This window comes from Osmerus mordax, chromosome 17 (genome assembly GCF_038355195.1).
Source record: "Osmerus mordax isolate fOsmMor3 chromosome 17, fOsmMor3.pri, whole genome shotgun sequence".
NCBI lineage: Eukaryota > Metazoa > Chordata > Actinopteri > Osmeriformes > Osmeridae > Osmerus > Osmerus mordax.
The window spans coordinates 14,739,442-14,756,941 of NC_090066.1; the positions used below are offsets into that span (position 1 = coordinate 14,739,442).

The following is a 17,500-nucleotide window of genomic DNA, read 5'->3' on the forward strand; positions in this document are numbered from 1 at the left end:
CCTGTTAGCTCAGTTGGTCAGAGCGTGGTGCTAATAACGCCAAGGTCACGGGTTCGATCCCCTTACGGGCCACTGAGAGCTTTTTGGAGGTCTTTTCCTTCCTTCCCCGCGTTTGTGGCCAGACTTCGACATGCTACTGAAGACAGTGGTCTCTGTGCCGAAATAGCTCAGTTGGGAGAGCGTTAGACTGAAGTTCTGAAGGTCCCTGGTTCGATCCCGGGTTTCGGCAAAGCTTCGTGTCTCAAAAGTAGAGTCTACTCAAGGAAGTGGTTGACGCTGCGTTTTCTCAAAGGTCACGCCAAAGCACTGCTGACCGCTGACTGGTCAAAGAAATGCGCGACACGGGACGTACTGCATAAACTTGTCCCTTTTAAATATCTGAGGTGAGAGCGCAGCGCTGTGCACCAGTGGCCCGTGTTTTCCCTCCATTGGATGAAATGTCAAGCCGCAAAACGCCCCCGCCAATTGAGGATTTGGAGACGTTCCTGTGCTTGCCGCTAAAAGGACGACAGGAGAGAGTGGCTTGTGTCGCGATGAAGATGACGACCAGCTGCATCGAGGGGGTGCTGTCTGCGTTGGGAGATAGACTGCAGAACGTGCAGCGGAGCTGTACTTTAGGGGAAACTGCCAAAAGACGAAAAAAAAAGAAGACGGTATTGGACAATGCTGGCGTCTATCCCGCTACCTCTTGCATGATAAGCGAACGCCGTACCATTTCGGCCGTGCACCTTGGAGTCTCGGAATGCTGCTAGCTCCCGTTTCGTTGCTTTCTTGACATCCACTTGAATTTGCAGTGAAAAAAGCACCTGGTGGCGTGGGCCAAACACGACCGGTTGTTTCACGCCGACAGGAGGTGGCGCCGAGGACACCACGTTTCCGTTGCTTCTCAAGGCGTCATTGGCCTGTTAGCTCAGTTGGTCAGAGCGTGGTGCTAATAACGCCAAGGTCACGGGTTCGATCCCCTTACGGGCCATTGAGAGCTTTTTGGAGGTCTTTTCCTTCCTTCCCCGCGTTTGTGGCCAGGCTTCGCCATGCTACTGAAGACAGTGGTCTCTGTGCCGAAATAGCTCAGTTGGGAGAGCGTTAGACTGAAGATCTGAAGGTCACTGGTTCGATCCCGGGTTTCGGCAAAGCTTTGGCGTCTCCAAAGTAGAGTCTACTCAAGGAAGTGGTTGACGGTGCGTTTTCTCAAAGGTCACGCCAAAGCACTGCTGACCGCTGACTGGTCAAAGAAATGCGCGACACGGGACGTACTGCATAAACTTGTCCCTTTTAAATATCTGAGGTGAGAGCGCAGCGCTGTGCACCAGTGGGCCGTGTTTTCCCTCCATTGGATGAAATGTCAAGCCGCAAAACGCCCCCGCCGATTGAGGATTTGGAGACGTTCCTGTGCTTGCCGCTAAAAGGACGACAGGAGAGAGTGGCTTGTGTCGCCATGAAGATGACGACCAGCTGCATCGAGGGGGTGCTGTCTGCGTTGGGAGATAGACTGCAGAAAGTGCAGCGGAGCTGTACTTTAAGGGAAACTGCCAAAAGACGAAAAAGAAGAAGACGGTATTGGACAATGCTGGCGTCTATCCCGCTACCTCTTGCATGATAAGCGAACGCCGTACCATTTCGGCAGTGCACCTTGGAGTCTCGGAATGCTGCTAGCTCCCGTTTCGTTGCTTTCTTGACATCCACTTGAATTTGCAGCGAAAAAAGCGCCTGGTGGCGTGGGCCAAACACGACCGGTTGTTTCACGCCGACACGAGGTGGCGCCGAGGACACCCCGTTTCCGTTGCTTCACATGCCGTCATTGGCCTGTTAGCTCAGTTGGTCAGAGCGTGGTGCTAATAACGCCAAGGTCACGGGTTCGATCCCCTTACGGGCCACTGAGAGCTTTTTGGAGGTCTTTTCCTTCCTTCCCCGCGTTTGTGGCCAGACTTCGACATGCTACTGAAGACAGTGCTCTCTGTGCCGAAATAGCTCAGTTGGGAGAGCGTTAGACTGAAGTTCTGAAGGTTCCTGGTTCGATCCCGGGTTTCGGCAAAGCTTTGGCGTCTCCAAAGTAGAGTCTACTCAAGGAAGTGGTTGACGCTGCGTTTTCTCAAAGGTCACGCCAAAGCACTGCTGACCGCTGACTGGTCAAAGAAATGCGCGACACGGGACGTACTGCATAAACTTGTCCCTTTTAAATATCTGAGGTGAGAGCGCAGCGCTGTGCACCAGTGGCCCGTGTTTTCCCTCCATTGGATGAAATGTCAAGCCGCAAAACGCCCCCGCCAATTGAGGATTTGGAGACGTTCCTGTGCTTGCCGCTAAAAGGACGACAGGAGAGAGTGGCTTGTGTCGCGATGAAGATGACGACCAGCTGCATCGAGGGGGTGCTGTCTGCGTTGGGAGATAGACTGCAGAACGTGCAGCGGAGCTGTACTTTAGGGGAAACTGCCAAAAGACGAAAAAAAAGAAGACGGTATTGGACAATGCTGGCGTCTATCCCGCTACCTCTTGCATGATAAGCGAACGCCGTACCATTTCGGCAGTGCACCTTGGAGTCTCGGAATGCTGCTAGCTCCCGTTTCGTTGCTTTCTTGACATCCACTTGAATTTGCAGTGAAAAAAGCGCCTGGTGGCGTGGGCCAAACACGACCGGTTGTTTCACGCCGACACGAGGTGGCGCCGAGGACACCACGTTTCCGTTGCTTCTCAAGGCGTCATTGGCCTGTTAGCTCAGTTGGTCAGAGCGTGGTGCTAATAACGCCAAGGTCACGGGTTCGATCCCCTTACGGGCCACTGAGAGCTTTTTGGAGGTCTTTTCCTTCCTTCCCCGCGTTTGTGGCCAGGCTTCGCCATGCTACTGAAGACAGTGGTCTCTGTGCCGAAATAGCTCAGTTGGGAGAGCGTTAGACTGAAGATCTGAAGGTCACTGGTTCGATCCCGGGTTTCGGCAAAGCTTTGGCGTCTCCAAAGTAGAGTCTACTCAAGGAAGTGGTTGACGGTGCATTTTCTCAAAGGTCACGCCAAAGCACTGCTGACTGCTGACTGGTCAAAGAAATGCGCGACACGGGACGTACTGCATAAACTTGTCCCTTTTAAATATCTGAGGTGAGAGCGCAGCGCTGTGCACCAGTGGCCCGTGTTTTCCCTCCATTGGATGAAATGTCAAGCCGCAAAACACCCCCGCCAATTGAGGATTTGGAGACGTTCCTGTGCTTGCCGCTAAAAGGACGACAGGAGAGAGTGGCTTGTGTCGCGATGAAGATGACGACCAGCTGCATCGAGGGGGTGCTGTCTGCGTTGGGAGATAGACTGCAGAACGTGCAGCGGAGCTGTACTTTAGGGGAAACTGCCAAAAGACGAAAAAAAAAGAAGACGGTATTGGACAATGCTGGCGTCTATCCCGCTACCTCTTGCATGATAAGCGAACGCCGTACCATTTCGGCAGTGCACCTTGGAGTCTCGGAATGCTGCTAGCTCCCGTTTCGTTGCTTTCTTGACATCCACTTGAATTTGCAGTGAAAAAAGCGCCTGGTGGCGTGGGCCAAACACGACCGGTTGTTTCACGCCGACACGAGGTGGCGCCGAGGACACCACGTTTCCGTTGCTTCTCAAGGCGTCATTGGCCTGTTAGCTCAGTTGGTCAGAGCGTGGTGCTAATAACGCCAAGGTCACGGGTTCGATCCCCTTACGGGCCATTGAGAGCTATTTGGAGGTCTTTTCCTTCCTTCCCCGCGTTTGTGGCCAGGCTTCGCCATGCTACTGAAGACAGTGGTCTCTGTGCCGAAATAGCTCAGTTGGGAGAGCGTTAGACTGAAGATCTGAAGGTCACTGGTTCGATCCCGGGTTTCGGCAAAGCTTTGGCGTCTCCAAAGTTGAGTCTACTCAAGGAAGTGGTTGACGGTGCGTTTTCTCAAAGGTCACGCCAAAGCACTGCTGACCGCTGACTGGTCAAAGAAATGCGCGACACGGGACGTACTGCATAAACTTGTCCCTTTTAAATATCTGAGGTGAGAGCGCAGCGCTGTGCACCAGTGGCCCGTGTTTTCCCTCCATTGGATGAAATGTCAAGCCGCAAAACGCCCCCGCCGATTGAGGATTTGGAGACGTTCCTGTGCTTGCCGCTAAAAGGACGACAGGAGAGAGTGGCTTGTGTCGCCATGAAGATGACGACCAGCTGCATCGAGGGGGTGCTGTCTGCGTTGGGAGATAGACTGCAGAAAGTGCAGCGGAGCTGTACTTTAAGGGAAACTGCCAAAAGACGAAAAAGAAGAAGACGGTATTGGACAATGCTGGCGTCTATCCCGCTACCTCTTGCATGATAAGCGAACGCCGTACCATTTCGGCAGTGCACCTTGGAGTCTCGGAATGCTGCTAGCTCCCGTTTCGTTGCTTTCTTGACATCCACTTGAATTTGCAGCGAAAAAAGCGCCTGGTGGCGTGGGCCAAACACGACCGGTTGTTTCACGCCGACACGAGGTGGCGCCGAGGACACCCCGTTTCCGTTGCTTCACATGCCGTCATTGGCCTGTTAGCTCAGTTGGTCAGAGCGTGGTGCTAATAACGCCAAGGTCACGGGTTCGATCCCCTTACGGGCCACTGAGAGCTTTTTGGAGGTCTTTTCCTTCCTTCCCCGCGTTTGTGGCCAGACTTCGACATGCTACTGAAGACAGTGGTCTCTGTGCCGAAATAGCTCAGTTGGGAGAGCGTTAGACTGAAGTTCTGAAGGTTCCTGGTTCGATCCCGGGTTTCGGCAAAGCTTTGGCGTCTCCAAAGTAGAGTCTACTCAAGGAAGTGGTTGACGCTGCCTTTTCTCAAAGGTCACGCCAAAGCACTGCTGACCGCTGACTGGTCAAAGAAATGCGCGACACGGGACGTACTGCATAAACTTGTCCCTTTTAAATATCTGAGGTGAGAGCGCAGCGCTGTGCACCAGTGGCCCGTGTTTTCCCTCCATTGGATGAAATGTCAAGCCGCAAAACGCCCCCGCCGATTGAGGATTTGGAGACGTTCCTGTGCTTGCCGCTAAAAGGACGACAGGAGAGAGTGGCTTGTGTCGCGATGAAGATGACGACCAGCTGCATCGAGGGGGTGCTGTCTGCGTTGGGAGATAGACTGCATAACGTGCAGCGGAGCTGTACTTTAGGGGAAACTGCCAAAAGACAAAAAAAAAAGAAGACGGTATTGGACAATGCTGGCGTCTATCCCGCTACCTCTTGCATGATAAGCGAACGCCGTACCATTTCGGCAGTGCACCTTGGAGTCTCGGAATGCTGATAGCTCCCGTTTCGTTGCTTTCTTGACGTCCACTTGAATTTGCAGCGAAAAAAGCGCCTGGTGGCGTGGGCCAAACACGACCGGTTGTTTCACATTGACACGAGGTGGCGCCGAGGACACCACGTTTCCGTTGCTTCACATGGCGTCATTTGCCTGTTAGCTCAGTTGGTCAGAGCGTGGTGCTAATAACGCCTAGGTCACGGGTTCGATCTCCTTACGAGCCATTGAGAGCTTCCTGGAGGTCTTTTCCTTCCTTCCCCGCGTTTGTGGCTAGGCTTCGACATGCTACTCAAGACAGAGGTCTCCGTGCCGAAATAGCTCAGTTGGGAGAGCGTTAGACTGAAGATCTAAAGGTCCCTGGTTCGATCCCGGGTTTCGGCAAAGCTTTGGCGTGTCCAAAGTAGAGTCTACTCAAGGAAGTGGTTGACGGTGCGTTTTCTCAAAGGTCACGCCAAAGCACTGCTGACCGCTGACTGGTCAAAGAAATGCGCGACACGGGACGTACTGCATAAACTTGTCCCTTTTAAATATCTGAGGTGAGAGCGCAGCGCTGTGCACCAGTGGGCCGTGTTTTCCCTCCATTGGATGAAATGTCAAGCCGCAAAACGCCCCCGCCGATTGAGGATTTGGAGACGTTCCTGTGCTTGCCGCTAAAAGGACGACAGGAGAGAGTGGCTTGTGTCGCGATGAAGATGACGACCAGCTGCATCGAGGGGGTGCTGTCTGCGTTGGGAGATAGACTGCAGAACGTGCAGCGGAGCTGTACTTTAGGGGAAACTGCCAAAAGACGAAAAAAAAAGAAGACGGTATTGGACAATGCTGGCGTCTATCCCGCTACCTCTTGCATGATAAGCGAACGCCGTACCATTTCGGCAGTGCACCTTGGAGTCTCGGAATGCTGCTAGCTCCCGTTTCGTTGCGTTCTTGACATCCACTTGAATTTGCAGCGAAAAAAGCGCCTGGTGGCGTGGGCCAAACACGACCGGTTGTTTCACGCCGACATGAGGTGGCGCCGAGGACACCCCGTTTCCGTTGCTTCACATGCCGTCATTGGCCTGTTAGCTCAGTTGGTCAGAGCGTGGTGCTAATAACGCCAAGGTCACGGGTTCGATCCCCTTACGGGCCACTGAGAGCTTTTTGGAGGTCTTTTCCTTCCTTCCCCTCGTTTGTGGCCAGACTTCGACATGCTACTGAAGACAGAGGTCTCTGTGCCGAAATAGCTCAGTTGGGAGAGCGTTAGACTGAAGATCTAAAGGTCCCTGGTTCGATCCCGGGTTTCGGCAAAGCTTTGGCGTCTCCAAAGTAGAGTCTACTCAAGGAAGTGGTTGACGGTGCGTTTTCTCAAAGGTCACGCCAAAGCACTGCTGACCGCTGACTGGTCAAAGAAATGCGCGACACGGGACGTACTGCATAAACTTGTCCCTTTTAAATATCTGAGGTGAGAGCGCAGCGCTGTGCACCAGTGGGCCGTGTTTTCCCTCCATTGGATGAAATGTCAAGCCGCAAAACGCCCCCGCCGATTGAGGATTTGGAGACGTTCCTGTGCTTGCCGCTAAAAGGACGACAGGAGAGAGTGGCTTGTGTCGCGATGAAGATGACGACCAGCTGCATCGAGGGGGTGCTGTCTGCGTTGGGAGATAGACTGCAGAACGTGCAGCGGAGCTGTACTTTAGGGGAAACTGCCAAAAGACGAAAAAAAAAGAAGACGGTATTGGACAATGCTGGCGTCTATCCCGCTACCTCTTGCATGATAAGCGAACGCCGTACCATTTCGGCAGTGCACCTTGGAGTCTCGGAATGCTGCTAGCTCCCGTTTCGTTGCGTTCTTGACATCCACTTGAATTTGCAGCGAAAAAAGCGCCTGGTGGCGTGGGCCAAACACGACCGGTTGTTTCACGCCGACATGAGGTGGCGCCGAGGACACCCCTTTCCGTTGCTTCACATGCCGTCATTGGCCTGTTAGCTCAGTTGGTCAGAGCGTGGTGCTAATAACGCCAAGGTCACGGGTTCGATCCCCTTACGGGCCACTGAGAGCTTTTTGGAGGTCTTTTCCTTCCTTCCCCGCGTTTGTGGCCAGACTTCGACATGCTACTGAAGACAGAGGTCTCAGTGCCGAAATAGCTCAGTTGGGAGAGCGTTAGACTGAAGATCTAAAGGTCCCTGGTTCGATCCCGGGTTTCGGCAAAGCTTTGGCGTCTCCAAAGTAGAGTCTACTCAAGGAAGTGGTTGACGGTGCGTTTTCTCAAAGGTCACGCCAAAGCACTGCTGACCGCTGACTGGTCAAAGAAATGCGCGACACGGGACGTACTGCATAAACTTGTCCCTTTTAAATATCTGAGGTGAGAGCGCAGCGCTGTGCACCAGTGGGCCGTGTTTTCCCTCCATTGGATGAAATGTCAAGCCGCAAAACGCCCCCGCCGATTGAGGATTTGGAGACGTTCCTGTGCTTGCCGCTAAAAGGACGACAGGAGAGAGTGGCTTGTGTCGCGATGAAGATGACGACCAGCTGCATCGAGGGGGTGCTGTCTGCGTTGGGAGATAGACTGCAGAACGTGCAGCGGAGCTGTACTTTAGGGGAAACTGCCAAAAGACGAAAAAAAAAGAAGACGGTATTGGACAATGCTGGCGTCTATCCCGCTACCTCTTGCATGATAAGCGAACGCCGTACCATTTCGGCAGTGCACCTTGGAGTCTCGGAATGCTGCTAGCTCCCGTTTCGTTGCGTTCTTGACATCCACTTGAATTTGCAGCGAAAAAAGCGCCTGGTGGCGTGGGCCAAACACGACCGGTTGTTTCACGCCGACACGAGGTGGCGCCGAGGACACTACGTTTCCGTTGCTTCACAAGGCGTCATTGGCCTGTTACCTCAGTTGGTCAGAGCGTGGTGCTAATAAAGCCAAGGTCACGGGTTCGATCCCCTTACGGGCTATTGAGAGCTTTTTGGAGGTCTTTTACTTTCTTCCCCGAGTTTGTGGCCAGGCTTCGACATATTACTGAAGACAGTGGTCTCCGTGCCGAAATAGCTCAGTTGGGAGAGCGTTAGACTGAAGATCTAAAGGTCCCTGGTTCGATCCCGGGTTGCGGCAAAGCTTTGCCATTACCAAAGTAGAGTCTACTCAAGGAAGTGGTTGACGGTGCGTTTTCTCAAAGGTCACGCCAAAGCACTGCTGACCGCTGACTGGTCAAAGAAATGCGCGACACGGGACGTACTGCATAAACTTGTCCCTTTTAAATATCTGAGGTGAGAGCGCAGCGCTGTGCACCAGTGGCCCGTGTTTTCCCTCCATTGGATGAAATGTCAAGCCGCAAAACGCCCCCGCCGATTGAGGATTTGGAGACGTTCCTGTGCTTGCCGCTAAAAGGACGACAGGAGAGAGTGGCTTGTGTCGCGATGAAGATGACGACCAGCTGCATCGAGGGGGTGCTGTCTGCGTTGGGAGATAGACTGCATAACGTGCAGCGGAGCTGTACTTTAGGGGAAACTGCCAAAAGACGGAAAAAAAAGAAGACGGTATTGGACAATGCTGGCGTCTATCCCGCTACCTCTTGCATGATAAGCGAACGCCGTACCATTTCGGCAGTGCACCTTGGAGTCTCGGAATGCTGCTAGCTCCCGTTTCGTTGCGTTCTTGACATCCACTTGAATTTGCAGCGAAAAAAGCGCCTGGTGGCGTGGGCCAAACACGACCGGTTGTTTCACGCCGACACGAGGTGGCGCCGAGGACACCCCGTTTCCGTTGCTTCACATGCCGTCATTGGCCTGTTAGCTCAGTTGGTCAGAGCGTGGTGCTAATAACGCCAAGGTCACGGGTTCGATCCCCTTACGGGCCACTGAGAGCTTTTTGGAGGCCTTTTCCTTCCTTCCCCGCGTTTGTGGCCAGACTTCGACATGCTACTGAAGACAGTGGTCTTCGTGCCGAAATAGCTCAGTTGGGAGAGCGTTAGACTGAAGATCTAAAGGTCCCTGGTTCGATCCCGGGTTTCGGCAAAGCTTTGGCGTCTCCAAAGTAGAGTCTACTCAAGGAAGTGGTTGACGGTGCGTTTTCTCAAAGGTCACGCCAAAGCACTGCTGACCGCTGACTGGTCAAAGAAATGCGCGACACGCGACGTACTGCATAAACTTGTCCCTTTTAAATATCTGAGGTGAGAGCGCAGCGCTGTGCACCAGTGGCCCGTGTTTTCCCTCCATTGGATGAAATGTCAAGCCGCAAAACGCCCCCGCCGATTGAGGATTTGGAGACGTTCCTGTGCTTGCCGCTAAAAGGACGACAGGAGAGAGTGGCTTGTGTCGCGATGAAGATGACGACCAGCTGCATCGAGGGGGTGCTGTCTGCGTTGGGAGATAGACTGCATAACGTGCAGCGGAGCTGTACTTTAGGGGAAACTGCCAAAAGACAAAAAAAAAAGAAGACGGTATTGGACAATGCTGGCGTCTATCCCGCTACCTCTTGCATGATAAGCGAACGCCGTACCATTTCGGCAGTGCACCTTGGAGTCTCGGAATGCTGATAGCTCCCGTTTCGTTGCTTTCTTGACGTCCACTTGAATTTGCAGCGAAAAAAGCGCCTGGTGGCGTGGGCCAAACACGACCGGTTGTTTCACATTGACACGAGGTGGCGCCGAGGACACCACGTTTCCGTTGCTTCTCAAGGCGTCATTGGCCTGTTAGCTCAGTTGGTCAGAGCGTGGTGCTAATAACGCCAAGGTCACGGGTTCGATCCCCTTACGGGCCATTGAGAGCTTTTTGGAGGTCTTTTCCTTCCTTCCCCGCGTTTGTGGCCAGGCTTCGCCATGCTACTGAAGACAGTGGTCTCTGTGCCGAAATAGCTCAGTTGGGAGAGCGTTAGACTGAAGATCTGAAGGTCACTGGTTCGATCCCGGGTTTCGGCAAAGCTTTGGCGTCTCCAAAGTAGAGTCTACTCAAGGAAGTGGTTGACGGTGCGTTTTCTCAAAGGTCACGCCAAAGCACTGCTGACCGCTGACTGGTCAAAGAAATGCGCGACACGGGACGTACTGCATAAACTTGTCCCTTTTAAATATCTGAGGTGAGAGCGCAGCGCTGTGCACCAGTGGGCCGTGTTTTCCCTCCATTGGATGAAATGTCAAGCCGCAAAACGCCCCCGCCGATTGAGGATTTGGAGACGTTCCTGTGCTTGCCGCTAAAAGGGCGACAGGAGAGAGTGGCTTGTGTCGCCATGAAGATGACGACCAGCTGCATCGAGGGGGTGCTGTCTGCGTTGGGAGATAGACTGCAGAAAGTGCAGCGGAGCTGTACTTTAAGGGAAACTGCCAAAAGACGAAAAAGAAGAAGACGGTATTGGACAATGCTGGCGTCTATCCCGCTACCTCTTGCATGATAAGCGAACGCCGTACCATTTCGGCAGTGCACCTTGGAGTCTCGGAATGCTGCTAGCTCCCGTTTCGTTGCTTTCTTGACATCCACTTGAATTTGCAGCGAAAAAAGCGCCTGGTGGCGTGGGCCAAACACGACCGGTTGTTTCACGCCGACACGAGGTGGCGCCGAGGACACCCTGTTTCCGTTGCTTCACATGGCGTCATTGGCCTGTTAGCTCAGTTGGTCAGAGCGTGGTGCTAATAACGCCAAGGTCACGGGTTCGATCCCCTTACGGGCCACTGAGAGCTTTTTGGAGGTCTTTTCCTTCCTTCCCCGCGTTTGTGGCCAGACTTCGACATGCTACTGAAGACAGTGGTCTCTGTGCCGAAATAGCTAAGTTGGGAGAGCGTTAGACTGAAGTTCTGAAGGTCCCTGGTTCGATCCCGGGTTTCGGCAAAGCTTTGGCGTCTCCAAAGTAGAGTCTACTCAAGGAAGTGGTTGACGCTGCGTTTTCTCAAAGGTCACGCCAAAGCGCTGCTGACCGCTGACTGGTCAAAGAAATGCGCGACACGGGACGTACTGCATAAACTTGTCCCTTTTAAATATCTGAGGTGAGAGCGCAGCGCTGTGCACCAGTGGCCCGTGTTTTCCCTCCATTGGATGAAATGTCAAGCCGCAAAACGCCCCCGCCGATTGAGGATTTGGAGACGTTCCTGTGCTTGCCGCTAAAAGGACGACAGGAGAGAGTGGCTTGTGTCGCGATGAAGATGACGACCAGCTGCATCGAGGGGGTGCTGTCTGCGTTGGGAGATAGACTGCAGAACGTGCAGCGGAGCTGTACTTTAGGGGAAACTGCCAAAAGACGAAAAAAAAAGAAGACGGTATTGGACAATGCTGGCGTCTATCCCGCTACCTCTTGCATGATAAGCGAACGCCGTACCATTTCGGCAGTGCACCTTGGAGTCTCGGAATGCTGCTAGCTCCCGTTTCGTTGCGTTCTTGACATCCACTTGAATTTGCAGCGAAAAAAGCGCCTGGTGGCGTGGGCCAAACACGACCGGTTGTTTCACGCCGACACGAGGTGGCGCCGAGGACACTACGTTTCCGTTGCTTCACAAGGCGTCATTGGCCTGTTACCTCAGTTGGTCAGAGCGTGGTGCTAATAAAGCCAAGGTCACGGGTTCGATCCCCTTACGGGCTATTGAGAGCTTTTTGGAGGTCTTTTACTTTCTTCCCCGAGTTTGTGGCCAGGCTTCGACATATTACTGAAGACAGTGGTCTCCGTGCCGAAATAGCTCAGTTGGGAGAGCGTTAGACTGAAGATCTAAAGGTCCCTGGTTCGATCCCGGGTTGCGGCAAAGCTTTGCCATTACCAAAGTAGAGTCTACTCAAGGAAGTGGTTGACGGTGCGTTTTCTCAAAGGTCACGCCAAAGCACTGCTGACCGCTGACTGGTCAAAGAAATGCGCGACACGGGACGTACTGCATAAACTTGTCCCTTTTAAATATCTGAGGTGAGAGCGCAGCGCTGTGCACCAGTGGCCCGTGTTTTCCCTCCATTGGATGAAATGTCAAGCCGCAAAACGCCCCCGCCGATTGAGGATTTGGAGACGTTCCTGTGCTTGCCGCTAAAAGGACGACAGGAGAGAGTGGCTTGTGTCGCGATGAAGATGACGACCAGCTGCATCGAGGGGGTGCTGTCTGCGTTGGGAGATAGACTGCATAACGTGCAGCGGAGCTGTACTTTAGGGGAAACTGCCAAAAGACGGAAAAAAAAGAAGACGGTATTGGACAATGCTGGCGTCTATCCCGCTACCTCTTGCATGATAAGCGAACGCCGTACCATTTCGGCAGTGCACCTTGGAGTCTCGGAATGCTGCTAGCTCCCGTTTCGTTGCGTTCTTGACATCCACTTGAATTTGCAGCGAAAAAAGCGCCTGGTGGCGTGGGCCAAACACGACCGGTTGTTTCACGCCGACACGAGGTGGCGCCGAGGACACCCCGTTTCCGTTGCTTCACATGCCGTCATTGGCCTGTTAGCTCAGTTGGTCAGAGCGTGGTGCTAATAACGCCAAGGTCACGGGTTCGATCCCCTTACGGGCCACTGAGAGCTTTTTGGAGGCCTTTTCCTTCCTTCCCCGCGTTTGTGGCCAGACTTCGACATGCTACTGAAGACAGTGGTCTTCGTGCCGAAATAGCTCAGTTGGGAGAGCGTTAGACTGAAGATCTAAAGGTCCCTGGTTCGATCCCGGGTTTCGGCAAAGCTTTGGCGTCTCCAAAGTAGAGTCTACTCAAGGAAGTGGTTGACGGTGCGTTTTCTCAAAGGTCACGCCAAAGCACTGCTGACCGCTGACTGGTCAAAGAAATGCGCGACACGCGACGTACTGCATAAACTTGTCCCTTTTAAATATCTGAGGTGAGAGCGCAGCGCTGTGCACCAGTGGCCCGTGTTTTCCCTCCATTGGATGAAATGTCAAGCCGCAAAACGCCCCCGCCGATTGAGGATTTGGAGACGTTCCTGTGCTTGCCGCTAAAAGGACGACAGGAGAGAGTGGCTTGTGTCGCGATGAAGATGACGACCAGCTGCATCGAGGGGGTGCTGTCTGCGTTGGGAGATAGACTGCATAACGTGCAGCGGAGCTGTACTTTAGGGGAAACTGCCAAAAGACAAAAAAAAAAGAAGACGGTATTGGACAATGCTGGCGTCTATCCCGCTACCTCTTGCATGATAAGCGAACGCCGTACCATTTCGGCAGTGCACCTTGGAGTCTCGGAATGCTGATAGCTCCCGTTTCGTTGCTTTCTTGACGTCCACTTGAATTTGCAGCGAAAAAAGCGCCTGGTGGCGTGGGCCAAACACGACCGGTTGTTTCACATTGACACGAGGTGGCGCCGAGGACACCACGTTTCCGTTGCTTCTCAAGGCGTCATTGGCCTGTTAGCTCAGTTGGTCAGAGCGTGGTGCTAATAACGCCAAGGTCACGGGTTCGATCCCCTTACGGGCCATTGAGAGCTTTTTGGAGGTCTTTTCCTTCCTTCCCCGCGTTTGTGGCCAGGCTTCGCCATGCTACTGAAGACAGTGGTCTCTGTGCCGAAATAGCTCAGTTGGGAGAGCGTTAGACTGAAGATCTGAAGGTCACTGGTTCGATCCCGGGTTTCGGCAAAGCTTTGGCGTCTCCAAAGTAGAGTCTACTCAAGGAAGTGGTTGACGGTGCGTTTTCTCAAAGGTCACGCCAAAGCACTGCTGACCGCTGACTGGTCAAAGAAATGCGCGACACGGGACGTACTGCATAAACTTGTCCCTTTTAAATATCTGAGGTGAGAGCGCAGCGCTGTGCACCAGTGGGCCGTGTTTTCCCTCCATTGGATGAAATGTCAAGCCGCAAAACGCCCCCGCCGATTGAGGATTTGGAGACGTTCCTGTGCTTGCCGCTAAAAGGGCGACAGGAGAGAGTGGCTTGTGTCGCCATGAAGATGACGACCAGCTGCATCGAGGGGGTGCTGTCTGCGTTGGGAGATAGACTGCAGAAAGTGCAGCGGAGCTGTACTTTAAGGGAAACTGCCAAAAGACGAAAAAGAAGAAGACGGTATTGGACAATGCTGGCGTCTATCCCGCTACCTCTTGCATGATAAGCGAACGCCGTACCATTTCGGCAGTGCACCTTGGAGTCTCGGAATGCTGCTAGCTCCCGTTTCGTTGCTTTCTTGACATCCACTTGAATTTGCAGCGAAAAAAGCGCCTGGTGGCGTGGGCCAAACACGACCGGTTGTTTCACGCCGACACGAGGTGGCGCCGAGGACACCCTGTTTCCGTTGCTTCACATGGCGTCATTGGCCTGTTAGCTCAGTTGGTCAGAGCGTGGTGCTAATAACGCCAAGGTCACGGGTTCGATCCCCTTACGGGCCACTGAGAGCTTTTTGGAGGTCTTTTCCTTCCTTCCCCGCGTTTGTGGCCAGACTTCGACATGCTACTGAAGACAGTGGTCTCTGTGCCGAAATAGCTAAGTTGGGAGAGCGTTAGACTGAAGTTCTGAAGGTCCCTGGTTCGATCCCGGGTTTCGGCAAAGCTTTGGCGTCTCCAAAGTAGAGTCTACTCAAGGAAGTGGTTGACGCTGCGTTTTCTCAAAGGTCACGCCAAAGCGCTGCTGACCGCTGACTGGTCAAAGAAATGCGCGACACGGGACGTACTGCATAAACTTGTCCCTTTTAAATATCTGAGGTGAGAGCGCAGCGCTGTGCACCAGTGGCCCGTGTTTTCCCTCCATTGGATGAAATGTCAAGCCGCAAAACGCCCCCGCCGATTGAGGATTTGGAGACGTTCCTGTGCTTGCCGCTAAAAGGACGACAGGAGAGAGTGGCTTGTGTCGCGATGAAGATGACGACCAGCTGCATCGAGGGGGTGCTGTCTGCGTTGGGAGATAGACTGCAGAACGTGCAGCGGAGCTGTACTTTAGGGGAAACTGCCAAAAGACGAAAAAAAAAGAAGACGGTATTGGACAATGCTGGCGTCTATCCCGCTACCTCTTGCATGATAAGCGAACGCCGTACCATTTCGGCAGTGCACCTTGGAGTCTCGGAATGCTGCTAGCTCCCGTTTCGTTGCTTTCTTGACATCCACTTGAATTTGCAGTGAAAAAAGCGCCTGGTGGCGTGGGCCAAACACGACCGGTTGTTTCACGCCGACACGAGGTGGCGCCGAGGACACCACGTTTCCGTTGCTTCTCAAGGCGTCATTGGCCTGTTAGCTCAGTTGGTCAGAGCGTGGTGCTAATAATGCCAAGGTCACGGGTTCGATCCCCTTACGGGCCATTGAGAGCTTTTTGGAGGTCTTTTCCTTCCTTCCCCGCGTTTGTGGCCAGGCTTCGCCATGCTACTGAAGACAGTGGTCTCTGTGCCGAAATAGCTCAGTTGGGAGAGCGTTAGACTGAAGATCTGAAGGTCACTGGTTCGATCCCGGGTTTCGGCAAAGCTTTGGCGTCTCCAAAGTAGAGTCTACTCAAGGAAGTGGTTGACGGTGCATTTTCTCAAAGGTCACGCCAAAGCACTGCTGACCGCTGACTGGTCAAAGAAATGCGCGACACGGGACGTACTGCATAAACTTGTCCCTTTTAAATATCTGAGGTGAGAGCGCAGCGCTGTGCACCAGTGGCCCGTGTTTTCCCTCCATTGGATGAAATGTCAAGCCGCAAAACGCCCCCGCCAATTGAGGATTTGGAGACGTTCCTGTGCTTGCCGCTAAAAGGACGACAGGAGAGAGTGGCTTGTGTCGCGATGAAGATGACGACCAGCTGCATCGAGGGGGTGCTGTCTGCGTTGGGAGATAGACTGCAGAACGTGCAGCGGAGCTGTACTTTAGGGGAAACTGCCAAAAGACGAAAAAAAAAGAAGACGGTATTGGACAATGCTGGCGTCTATCCCGCTACCTCTTGCATGATAAGCGAACGCCGTACCATTTCGGCAGTGCACCTTGGAGTCTCGGAATGCTGCTAGCTCCCGTTTCGTTGCTTTCTTGACATCCACTTGAATTTGCAGTGAAAAAAGCGCCTGGTGGCGTGGGCCAAACACGACCGGTTGTTTCACGCCGACACGAGGTGGCGCCGAGGACACCACGTTTCCGTTGCTTCTCAAGGCGTCATTGGCCTGTTAGCTCAGTTGGTCAGAGCGTGGTGCTAATAACGCCAAGGTCACGGGTTCGATCCCCTTACGGGCCATTGAGAGCTATTTGGAGGTCTTTTCCTTCCTTCCCCGCGTTTGTGGCCAGGCTTCGCCATGCTACTGAAGACAGTGGTCTCTGTGCCGAAATAGCTCAGTTGGGAGAGCGTTAGACTGAAGATCTGAAGGTCACTGGTTCGATCCCGGGTTTCGGCAAAGCTTTGGCGTCTCCAAAGTAGAGTCTACTCAAGGAAGTGGTTGACGGTGCGTTTTCTCAAAGGTCACGCCAAAGCACTGCTGACCGCTGACTGGTCAAAGAAATGCGCGACACGGGACGTACTGCATAAACTTGTCCCTTTTAAATATCTGAGGTGAGAGCGCAGCGCTGTGCACCAGTGGGCCGTGTTTTCCCTCCATTGGATGAAATGTCAAGCCGCAAAACGCCCCCGCCGATTGAGGATTTGGAGACGTTCCTGTGCTTGCCGCTAAAAGGACGACAGGAGAGAGTGGCTTGTGTCGCCATGAAGATGACGACCAGCTGCATCGAGGGGGTGCTGTCTGCGTTGGGAGATAGACTGCAGAAAGTGCAGCGGAGCTGTACTTTAAGGGAAACTGCCAAAAGACGAAAAAGAAGAAGACGGTATTGGACAATGCTGGCGTCTATCCCGCTACCTCTTGCATGATAAGCGAACGCCGTACCATTTCGGCAGTGCACCTTGGAGTCTCGGAATGCTGCTAGCTCCCGTTTCGTTGCTTTCTTGACATCCACTTGAATTTGCAGCGAAAAAAGCGCCTGGTGGCGTGGGCCAAACACGACCGGTTGTTTCACGCCGACACGAGGTGGCGCCGAGGACACCCCGTTTCCGTTGCTTCACATGCCGTCATTGGCCTGTTAGCTCAGTTGGTCAGAGCGTGGTGCTAATAACGCCAAGGTCACGGGTTCGATCCCCTTACGGGCCACTGAGAGCTTTTTGGAGGTCTTTTCCTTCCTTCCCCGCGTTTGTGGCCAGACTTCGACATGCTACTGAAGACAGTGGTCTCTGTGCCGAAATAACTAAGTTGGGAGAGCGTTAGACTGAAGTTCTGAAGGTCCCTGGTTCGATCCCGGGTTTCGGCAAAGCTTTGGCGTCTCCAAAGTAGAGTCTACTCAAGGAAGTGGTTGACGCTGCGTTTTCTCAAAGGTCACGCCAAAGCACTGCTGACCGCTGACTGGTCAAAGAAATGCGCAACACGGGACGTACTGCATAAACTTGTCCCT

General features: G+C 53.4%; 33 non-coding genes across 33 annotated transcripts in view; all 33 read left to right on the forward strand.

Moving 5' to 3' along the window:
- The window catches only part of trnai-aau (transfer RNA isoleucine (anticodon AAU)), a 74-nt gene extending 2 nt beyond the window's left edge, over window positions 1-72 (forward strand). Inside the window, exon 1 of the tRNA in view lies at window positions 1-72. This exon is cut by the window's left edge and continues 2 nt beyond it. This is a non-coding gene — a tRNA (tRNA-Ile).
- An 84-nt stretch (window positions 73-156) lies between these two features.
- trnaf-gaa (transfer RNA phenylalanine (anticodon GAA)) lies at window positions 157-229 on the forward strand. Its single transcript has one exon. It is a non-coding gene; the product is annotated as a tRNA-Phe (tRNA).
- Window positions 230-899: 670 nt separating this feature from the next.
- trnai-aau (transfer RNA isoleucine (anticodon AAU)) lies at window positions 900-973 on the forward strand. The gene has a single exon. It is a non-coding gene; the product is annotated as a tRNA-Ile (tRNA).
- Window positions 974-1,057: 84 nt separating this feature from the next.
- Window positions 1,058-1,130, forward strand: trnaf-gaa (transfer RNA phenylalanine (anticodon GAA)). The gene has a single exon. It is a non-coding gene; the product is annotated as a tRNA-Phe (tRNA).
- Window positions 1,131-1,800: 670 nt separating this feature from the next.
- On the forward strand, window positions 1,801-1,874 carry trnai-aau (transfer RNA isoleucine (anticodon AAU)). Its single transcript has one exon. It is a non-coding gene; the product is annotated as a tRNA-Ile (tRNA).
- Window positions 1,875-1,958: 84 nt separating this feature from the next.
- trnaf-gaa (transfer RNA phenylalanine (anticodon GAA)) lies at window positions 1,959-2,031 on the forward strand. The gene has a single exon. It is a non-coding gene; the product is annotated as a tRNA-Phe (tRNA).
- Window positions 2,032-2,701: 670 nt separating this feature from the next.
- On the forward strand, window positions 2,702-2,775 carry trnai-aau (transfer RNA isoleucine (anticodon AAU)). Its single transcript has one exon. It is a non-coding gene; the product is annotated as a tRNA-Ile (tRNA).
- An 84-nt stretch (window positions 2,776-2,859) lies between these two features.
- Window positions 2,860-2,932, forward strand: trnaf-gaa (transfer RNA phenylalanine (anticodon GAA)). The gene has a single exon. It is a non-coding gene; the product is annotated as a tRNA-Phe (tRNA).
- A 671-nt stretch (window positions 2,933-3,603) lies between these two features.
- Window positions 3,604-3,677, forward strand: trnai-aau (transfer RNA isoleucine (anticodon AAU)). The gene has a single exon. It is a non-coding gene; the product is annotated as a tRNA-Ile (tRNA).
- Window positions 3,678-3,761: 84 nt separating this feature from the next.
- trnaf-gaa (transfer RNA phenylalanine (anticodon GAA)) lies at window positions 3,762-3,834 on the forward strand. Its single transcript has one exon. It is a non-coding gene; the product is annotated as a tRNA-Phe (tRNA).
- A 670-nt stretch (window positions 3,835-4,504) lies between these two features.
- trnai-aau (transfer RNA isoleucine (anticodon AAU)) lies at window positions 4,505-4,578 on the forward strand. The gene has a single exon. It is a non-coding gene; the product is annotated as a tRNA-Ile (tRNA).
- An 84-nt stretch (window positions 4,579-4,662) lies between these two features.
- On the forward strand, window positions 4,663-4,735 carry trnaf-gaa (transfer RNA phenylalanine (anticodon GAA)). Its single transcript has one exon. It is a non-coding gene; the product is annotated as a tRNA-Phe (tRNA).
- Window positions 4,736-5,564: 829 nt separating this feature from the next.
- On the forward strand, window positions 5,565-5,637 carry trnaf-gaa (transfer RNA phenylalanine (anticodon GAA)). Its single transcript has one exon. It is a non-coding gene; the product is annotated as a tRNA-Phe (tRNA).
- A 671-nt stretch (window positions 5,638-6,308) lies between these two features.
- On the forward strand, window positions 6,309-6,382 carry trnai-aau (transfer RNA isoleucine (anticodon AAU)). Its single transcript has one exon. It is a non-coding gene; the product is annotated as a tRNA-Ile (tRNA).
- Window positions 6,383-6,466: 84 nt separating this feature from the next.
- On the forward strand, window positions 6,467-6,539 carry trnaf-gaa (transfer RNA phenylalanine (anticodon GAA)). Its single transcript has one exon. It is a non-coding gene; the product is annotated as a tRNA-Phe (tRNA).
- A 670-nt stretch (window positions 6,540-7,209) lies between these two features.
- trnai-aau (transfer RNA isoleucine (anticodon AAU)) lies at window positions 7,210-7,283 on the forward strand. Its single transcript has one exon. It is a non-coding gene; the product is annotated as a tRNA-Ile (tRNA).
- An 84-nt stretch (window positions 7,284-7,367) lies between these two features.
- On the forward strand, window positions 7,368-7,440 carry trnaf-gaa (transfer RNA phenylalanine (anticodon GAA)). The gene has a single exon. It is a non-coding gene; the product is annotated as a tRNA-Phe (tRNA).
- An 829-nt stretch (window positions 7,441-8,269) lies between these two features.
- On the forward strand, window positions 8,270-8,342 carry trnaf-gaa (transfer RNA phenylalanine (anticodon GAA)). The gene has a single exon. It is a non-coding gene; the product is annotated as a tRNA-Phe (tRNA).
- Window positions 8,343-9,013: 671 nt separating this feature from the next.
- On the forward strand, window positions 9,014-9,087 carry trnai-aau (transfer RNA isoleucine (anticodon AAU)). Its single transcript has one exon. It is a non-coding gene; the product is annotated as a tRNA-Ile (tRNA).
- Window positions 9,088-9,171: 84 nt separating this feature from the next.
- trnaf-gaa (transfer RNA phenylalanine (anticodon GAA)) lies at window positions 9,172-9,244 on the forward strand. Its single transcript has one exon. It is a non-coding gene; the product is annotated as a tRNA-Phe (tRNA).
- A 671-nt stretch (window positions 9,245-9,915) lies between these two features.
- On the forward strand, window positions 9,916-9,989 carry trnai-aau (transfer RNA isoleucine (anticodon AAU)). The gene has a single exon. It is a non-coding gene; the product is annotated as a tRNA-Ile (tRNA).
- An 84-nt stretch (window positions 9,990-10,073) lies between these two features.
- On the forward strand, window positions 10,074-10,146 carry trnaf-gaa (transfer RNA phenylalanine (anticodon GAA)). Its single transcript has one exon. It is a non-coding gene; the product is annotated as a tRNA-Phe (tRNA).
- Window positions 10,147-10,816: 670 nt separating this feature from the next.
- Window positions 10,817-10,890, forward strand: trnai-aau (transfer RNA isoleucine (anticodon AAU)). The gene has a single exon. It is a non-coding gene; the product is annotated as a tRNA-Ile (tRNA).
- Window positions 10,891-11,876: 986 nt separating this feature from the next.
- trnaf-gaa (transfer RNA phenylalanine (anticodon GAA)) lies at window positions 11,877-11,949 on the forward strand. The gene has a single exon. It is a non-coding gene; the product is annotated as a tRNA-Phe (tRNA).
- A 671-nt stretch (window positions 11,950-12,620) lies between these two features.
- trnai-aau (transfer RNA isoleucine (anticodon AAU)) lies at window positions 12,621-12,694 on the forward strand. The gene has a single exon. It is a non-coding gene; the product is annotated as a tRNA-Ile (tRNA).
- Window positions 12,695-12,778: 84 nt separating this feature from the next.
- Window positions 12,779-12,851, forward strand: trnaf-gaa (transfer RNA phenylalanine (anticodon GAA)). Its single transcript has one exon. It is a non-coding gene; the product is annotated as a tRNA-Phe (tRNA).
- A 671-nt stretch (window positions 12,852-13,522) lies between these two features.
- trnai-aau (transfer RNA isoleucine (anticodon AAU)) lies at window positions 13,523-13,596 on the forward strand. Its single transcript has one exon. It is a non-coding gene; the product is annotated as a tRNA-Ile (tRNA).
- Window positions 13,597-13,680: 84 nt separating this feature from the next.
- On the forward strand, window positions 13,681-13,753 carry trnaf-gaa (transfer RNA phenylalanine (anticodon GAA)). Its single transcript has one exon. It is a non-coding gene; the product is annotated as a tRNA-Phe (tRNA).
- Window positions 13,754-14,423: 670 nt separating this feature from the next.
- Window positions 14,424-14,497, forward strand: trnai-aau (transfer RNA isoleucine (anticodon AAU)). Its single transcript has one exon. It is a non-coding gene; the product is annotated as a tRNA-Ile (tRNA).
- Window positions 14,498-15,483: 986 nt separating this feature from the next.
- Window positions 15,484-15,556, forward strand: trnaf-gaa (transfer RNA phenylalanine (anticodon GAA)). The gene has a single exon. It is a non-coding gene; the product is annotated as a tRNA-Phe (tRNA).
- Window positions 15,557-16,227: 671 nt separating this feature from the next.
- Window positions 16,228-16,301, forward strand: trnai-aau (transfer RNA isoleucine (anticodon AAU)). Its single transcript has one exon. It is a non-coding gene; the product is annotated as a tRNA-Ile (tRNA).
- Window positions 16,302-16,385: 84 nt separating this feature from the next.
- trnaf-gaa (transfer RNA phenylalanine (anticodon GAA)) lies at window positions 16,386-16,458 on the forward strand. The gene has a single exon. It is a non-coding gene; the product is annotated as a tRNA-Phe (tRNA).
- A 670-nt stretch (window positions 16,459-17,128) lies between these two features.
- trnai-aau (transfer RNA isoleucine (anticodon AAU)) lies at window positions 17,129-17,202 on the forward strand. Its single transcript has one exon. It is a non-coding gene; the product is annotated as a tRNA-Ile (tRNA).
- The last annotated feature ends 298 nt before the right edge of the window (window positions 17,203-17,500 follow it).